We start from the raw sequence: 7,243 nt of genomic DNA on the forward strand, positions 1-7,243 counted from the left end.
GGCTACGTTAAATGATCAATCCACGTGTCAGCTTGTGATTGGCTCAGCATTTTTACTGTTTCACGACGTGAACTTCTTGTACTTTTTCGCGACGTGAAACACTAAAATGGTTCACGTCGTGAAATAGTTTGGGGTTCTTCACGGCCTAAAACATATAAATACTTCACATCGTGAAACATTTTGGGTACTTCACGTCGTGAAGTATTTTTCTGCTGTTTCACGTGAAGTTTATAAAATTGAATTTTTGTACTCAAACACACCCGCATGCACATGATGATGCATTGATTTTTTACCATGGAAACCAAAGGTTTTCTTTGGTATTTTTAGGCATTATTTGATGAAATTTTTCTAATTCTAATCAGGAGATTTTTAGTGTTCCTTCCACCCAATTAAATATTTTTGTTGCGGTGTTTGGTTATATATTGCTTATACTGGGGACACCCTTGTTTTTTTCTTCACACATATTGTTCCCTCTTCGTCCCACCAGAGTTATGGACGCCATATTGACATGAATCAGGTCCTTCTGCATTTTAGTTTTTGCTTGCCTAGCTTTAGCCTCGTCTTGCGCCTACTGGATCTTTTTTTTGCTGCTTGTTTCTATTTTTTAAGAGGTGTTCTTGGAAGAGCATCTCTTGGGTTAATGGTCCAAAGTATTTTTTTTAGTTTACTCCCATTGACATAGCCCTCCATTTAGATGCTGTCAATTGTCTCTATTCGGATAAACCCTTGAGGTGTGTTTTCTGATACGCGGAATGGTCCCAGACCGCGATATTTCAGTTTCTTTTTCCTGGTGCTTCCCACACCATACATGAGGATAAGGTCCCCTATTTTTAACTCTTTTTGCTTGAGGTTTCTATCAAACCAATGTTTTCTGCGTAACTTTTCAACCATGAGTCCGTGTGATGCTATCAACCGGGTTTCATCCAGTTTTTCCAAGTCAATTAGACTTTCAGCTAATGCATTTTCAGTTAGACGTTCTTGTATAGCAATTCTTAAGCTGGGAACTAAATACTCCATGGGCATAACCGCTTCAACACCATAAGCTAGACAGAAAGGAGTATATCCTATTTTGCCACCTTATAGGATGTGCGGTAGGCCCAAAGAGCTGATGTAAGCTTATGCTTCCAATCTGTTCGACGACTTGCTTCGAGTTTTCGTCAGGATGGTACATAAAATCTTATTGGTACTGTCTGCCTGACCATTTGCTTGAGGGTAGTATGGTGACAATTTACGATGGATTACCAAGAATCCTGCAAGCAATTGATTAATCACCTCATTAATGAGATGTGAGCCATGGTCACTCACCAATTCCAATGGGCTTCTGAATCGTGATATGATTTGCTCATATACAAATTTTGCAGTTGTTCGTGCATCCGCTTTCTTTGAAGTTCTGGCCTCCGCCCACTTAGTGAAATAATCAGTGGCTATGATTTGTAGCGGGCTTATGATGGGCTTATGATGGATGAGCCACTGGACTTATAGGCCCCACAAAATCTATTTCCCATTTCTCAAATGGTTGCCTGACAATGATAGGGGTTAGTGTTATCTTGTCTCTTTTTTGGGGGATGGCAAAACATTGGCATTCCTTGCATCTTTTGGCAAACTTAAGAATAACGTGGGCCACCAGAGTCCAGCTTGGAGCACCTTCCGGACTGTAATTTCTTTGGCAAAATGCCCGCCTGCTATCCCGAAATGAGACTCTTCTAGTATGGTCACGAATTCATCCTCCCTTACGCATCGTCTGAGCACATTGTCTTTGCCCAGTCTATACAACTCACCGGTAATAAATTGATATGGTGCTACAAGCTTGATAAGCCTTCACATCTTATCCTTATTTAAGGGTACGTTGGTTCTGAGGGAAGCCATAAGCTAGATACTTTGAAGTCTCTTCGCTCATCTCCGGTATCATATCCAATTTGAATAAACAAGCATTAGGGAGGTCATCATCTACACTAGTAGCTGGTTCTCCATTTGGAACTCTGGACAGGTGGTCGGCCAACACATGTTTTCCCTTCCTTACCATGACAATAAAGTCAAATTCCAACAACAATAGTAGCCAACGTGTGATTCCTCCCGTGGTGCAAGGTTTATTCACCAGATATAGCAAGGCTTGATGGTCCACAAAAAATATGGATTTGTTAGCCAAGAGATAATGTTGGTATTTCTTGACTGCATAGACCATGGCCAATCCTTCTCTTTCGGTAGTGGTGTAGTTCACCTCTTCATCATTCAATTGGCAGCTAGCAAAGCAAACTGGATAGTCCAACTTGAATTCACCAGGTTGGGCTAGCACGCAACCAATGGCAAAATTTGATGCATCAATGTGTACGTGGAATATAAGATCCCAATTAAGGGGTCGCAAAATGGGTGCACTTGCCAAGTCTTGCTTCAGACAATCATGAGCCTCTTGACACTCCTTGGTCCACTCATTGAGCCAGGAACTTGCATTCCATTCCCTAGAATTGGCACAACCTAATTTTATTCAATTAGATAAGTATTATGCACCCAAGGCTACAAATTACCGACGCGGAAAACTTCACGTGAAAGTAAAGGAAGTTGTTCACGACGTGAACCATTTTTTGTGATTTCACGCCATGAGTCGCTCATGAAATCAGAGTCGAAATTTTAGCCGAAAATCACGAGATTACATTCCAAAAATAGAAACTCTTATCCTAACACCTTTGACACGATTCAATCTGCTAAAAATTGGATCACGTGAAAGTGCAGTAGACTTTCACTATGTGAACCATTTTCGAAGTGGTTCACGACGTGAAACACTTTCAAAGTGGTTCACGACGTGAAACACTTTTTGTTTCACAATGTGAACTTAATCCTTCTATTTAACGAGAAGACCAAAACCAACGAATTGACAAAACTAAGGCTGTGAGGTTCGGATAAAAAGGAATTAATCTTAAAGAGAAAGATTGGATCACGTGAAAGTGCAGTGGACTTTCACGACGTGAACCATTTTCGAAGTAGTTCACGGCATGAAACACTTTTTTCGAAGTAGTTCACAGCATGAAACACTTTTTGTTTCACAACGTGAACTATTTGTTCTACAGTTTCACGACGTGAGCTAAGTTCTGCTATTGGATACTATCTTATCAAATCATACATACATGCACTTAAGATCTGGAAAACTCATTAGAGACGATCTCACGCCTGACGATAGTACATCAAATCATCTAGGAACTTCCCATCAAAGAAGTGTGGGATCAGGACAGTCTGCAAGCACACACTTAAGTGTCTTGAGAAACCTGACCACTGCAGAAACCAGTAGTGAGGAATCCATAGAAGAAGGGCTGAGATACACTAGGTTTGGGGAAGGTGACAAACCACACTCTCCAACTAAGTCCAGTGGGATCATTGATATAGCCTGGGGATTTTTTGGTCTCCAAACCAGTCATGAATGAAGAGGCACAATCTTCGGGCATGAGTCCGTCAACTAGCGCTGGACTCGGTCCTCCAAGACAAGAAGTGCCATTCCAGACGTTGAATTCTAGGCTGTCAAATACTGGCACCCCTTGAATTAGGCGAGATATAGAAAGTGCAGTTAGGACGGGTCAAATATTCTTTCCCACCACCAAGGAACTGGAATTGGACTTCCAACAAAGTGAGGTGGAACGACAACTCCCAGAATTGAGCTTAAGAAAACAGGAGCTTGATACTCGCAGGGACAAGAGCTGAGAGAAAGGAGACAGATAATGTTAACCATCTCCAATCACGAGGAAAGGAATCTGAAATTACTACAGGTAGAGGAGATGGGGATATTCCGAACCTAAAACCCATCAATGAGGAACCTAGAATAGAGGAAGGGGTTACAAACAGAGAAGAAGAGGGTAACATAGCCAACTTGGCTGTAGAAGTTGAGTACCGACTCTATACCAAGAAGGACATAGAGCTAATGATCAATCACCCTACATTCCTACAAGATATGGAGCTCTTGATTACACAGAGACGCACGGAAGCTACTATTGGGGAATCTCACCAGGATACCACAATTGGACAAGTCCACAAACCTGAGATACCAAGAAGAGCCAATATGGGTAGGAGATGAGGTCTAGGAAGGGGGGGGCAATTCCCCAGAGACCTAGAAACGATCCAACCATGGACCTTAATGGAGCCACAAGGATAGACTTGCATTAGGGCCAAAAACGTCTCAAAATGGGCTGTGTAAGGAATTTCGCTAACTTGCTAATTAGTAGAATGTTGACGATCAAAACGGCTCCAAATTTAGCCGTTTTGGATATTTAAAGCGTATCTATCTGATTGAATACGTATCTAAGTGCATATTTTAAAATCTAAAAAATATATCGTTTTCATGCTACTCTTTAATGGCTCGTCTCGAAATTTGTCCTCTTTTAGTGACTATGCGGCAAAATGACCATTCTCTCCAAACGCGCTCTTATCCATTCTCCAAAAAAATTTCACTCCTCTGCTTCTCTAAAAATTTCACAAGCTACATCTCATTCTCATTCTTCTGTGTCTCTCATGTTCTAATAGCTCTGCTTATATTTTTAGCTCTGTTAGTAATGAGTGATACATCTAATCGTAAGTTTCATTTGAATATCAAGCTCAACCAAGAGTATGCAACTACATGGAGTGTCTACCAAAGATCCCTTTCATGTGCAAATGAAGCTCAACATCTTCGCAACGAAGGAAAGAAGCATATTGACCTATGGACAGATGGAAGTCTATATCCACCGGATCCCAAAACAGGAAGGTATCCTTCTTTTCACACACCACATGATTTGATTAGATTTGTTGGTGATGGGGAGGATGGCTTACTTGGTTATAGTTCAAGACTATCTCAATCACATATTAATTATGCAGAATATACTACATATCTTCAAAATACTTCATCTTTGAATGCAACAAAAATTAAAGAACTTGAAAACAAAATAGTGTCTTTGAAACAAGAAAATGATCAATTGAAAACCTTAAAAGAAACTCCAATAGGATTAAGAGCACGAGTAAAACGAATGCGGGATGTAGTTAACTTAACAGAGAGATCTGGACAAAGAAAAAAAAGGTTAAAACTTGTAAGAGATCATGTTACTAACCTTCTAGGATTTGACATGTCTAATGCTCAGGAAAGGGTAAGATTTTTGAATGAGCTTATGAATAGATCGGATATCTTGAAACTTTTAGAACTTCCTGAAAATCAAACTCAAAAAAAACTGGTCTTTCAACATCTATTAAAAGATATGGACTTATTAGTCCAGCCTTCCCAAATGCAAGAAGTTTGTGACACAGTGGGAGTGAGTAGAAAGGGATACAGAGCCATCTCTAAAACCTGGTTCAGGGTCCTTAAGTATTACAAAATCAAAGCTTTTGGGTTGCCTAGACCTCACAATGTTGGAAAATATAGAACTCTGTTAAATGAGGAAATTTCTAAACATTTCGGAGAGTATTTCCATATTGAGGGAACAATGCCATATGAGAGACAAAAAAAAATCATCTTTTGAATACAACGTTTATAATAATATTTGGATGAACATTAGAAAAGTCCAATCTTTTATGGTGAGATATTACAACATAAGAGAAATAGATTGTGAAGGAAAACTTGTATTTGTTTTAAAATTAGATGAAGCTCAAATCCAAAAATGTCAAAAATTGGAAAGAATATCTATATCCCTAATGAATAAAGCATTGGACTATAGTCAAGGTAAGCTTGATTCTCCATACCACAAAACTCAATCAGAAATGGAGCTATGGTGGATTGGATCAGCTCAGGTACCAGTAGAGAGTCATGAAACATTAAAGTGGCTCTTCTCACAAACAGACATTCCTTCAGTTATTCAGAGCCAAAATACAGGTGAACACCTTCATGTTGACGACATAGGTGATTTCATTGTGGAATGGCATTTGAGTGCCGACCTCAAGGCGTTGAAGTGTATGTTTGGTGTATGTGGAGGAGCAAATACCAAATATCCATGTCTTTATTGCATGGCAAGCACAGGGACAAGAGAATGGCTTGCAGAAAATGAGATTGGAAAACCACCATCCAGAAATAATGTGACTGTTGTCGATTATCCAACTTCTATTAAAATATGAGATCCAATTCTACCAATACATTTGAAAAATGTGCATATATGTACATTGCATGCAGAGATAAGAATCTTGGACAAATTGCTCAGACTTCATCTGGACTATGCATATTCTATTAAGCCGACTAAACTTGCAGATGAGTGCATAGAAAAGTGCGAAGCCTTGCTCTCTCAAATGGGTTTTCATGGTGGAGAAGTGCATCTTAAAAAAGATCCTGTTCTTTCTGGAGGTACAGGTGATGTTCTGCAAGATGTTTCAATGGGAGGAGCAAAAGCGAGAAGATTTTTCAGCAACCATGACACCAAACAAGTCAACGCAATGTGGAACTGTTGGAAACAGCTATGTGTCATCACCACAAATGTCAAAAGTAGACCAGATGTAGCCAACAAACGTATGGAAGTTTGGAAAAAACTCGACAATTTTTTCAAAGTCCTTAGACAACAAGTTGGTTCAGATACTTATGCAGATGATTTCAAAAAAGCAATAAAGCTTTTGATCAAAGCTATCATAGATGCCTGGGGAGAAAAAGACATAACTTATTACTTGGTGAGTGTTCAGACTTATCAAAACAGTTATAAATTGGTGTGTCCAGACTTATTACTTGTAATTTCTTAAATGTACTAACAAAAATTGTCTTTGTAGCATATTCTTTACTTGCATGGACCATATTTTGCTACAGAAGGACCACTTGCAACATGGAATACACAAGGAATGGAAAAGTCTCATTATCAAGCGAGAACTTCCTTTTTTAGATGTACCCGAAGAGGAGGAGGTGGACAAAGAAGAAGCAATGCACTTAAAGAATTATTCAATTGGTTCTACAGGAGGCAATTACAAAGGATGAGATCAAAGACCCAATCTGAAACTACACCTCAAGAAAGAGACTAATGATTACTAACACATTTGTACCTCTAACAAAATATTTGCTGAAATATATTCGGTCCTTGCAAAATATTGTGTACATTAGTTTTTGATTCTCTTGGGACTACTTGGCATGCCACCTCTGTATCTCAAAAATTTTCTCCTTCTATAACCTCCAAGAAGATTGATATCTGACACCTCAGCTGCAGGCTGCATAGCTAGAGTAGCAAAGAAAGTATCCTGCTCTTGAGGCATTGAAACCTGCAGCATATCCAAAGATTCTAAGAGCAGCACCTCTCTCCAGAAGCAAAACCTTGTTAGCATTTATTTG

The sequence above is a fragment of the Cibotium barometz genome, chromosome 15, assembly GCF_041138505.1.
Source record: "Cibotium barometz isolate CiBa-2024 chromosome 15, ASM4113850v1, whole genome shotgun sequence".
NCBI lineage: Eukaryota > Viridiplantae > Streptophyta > Polypodiopsida > Cyatheales > Cibotiaceae > Cibotium > Cibotium barometz.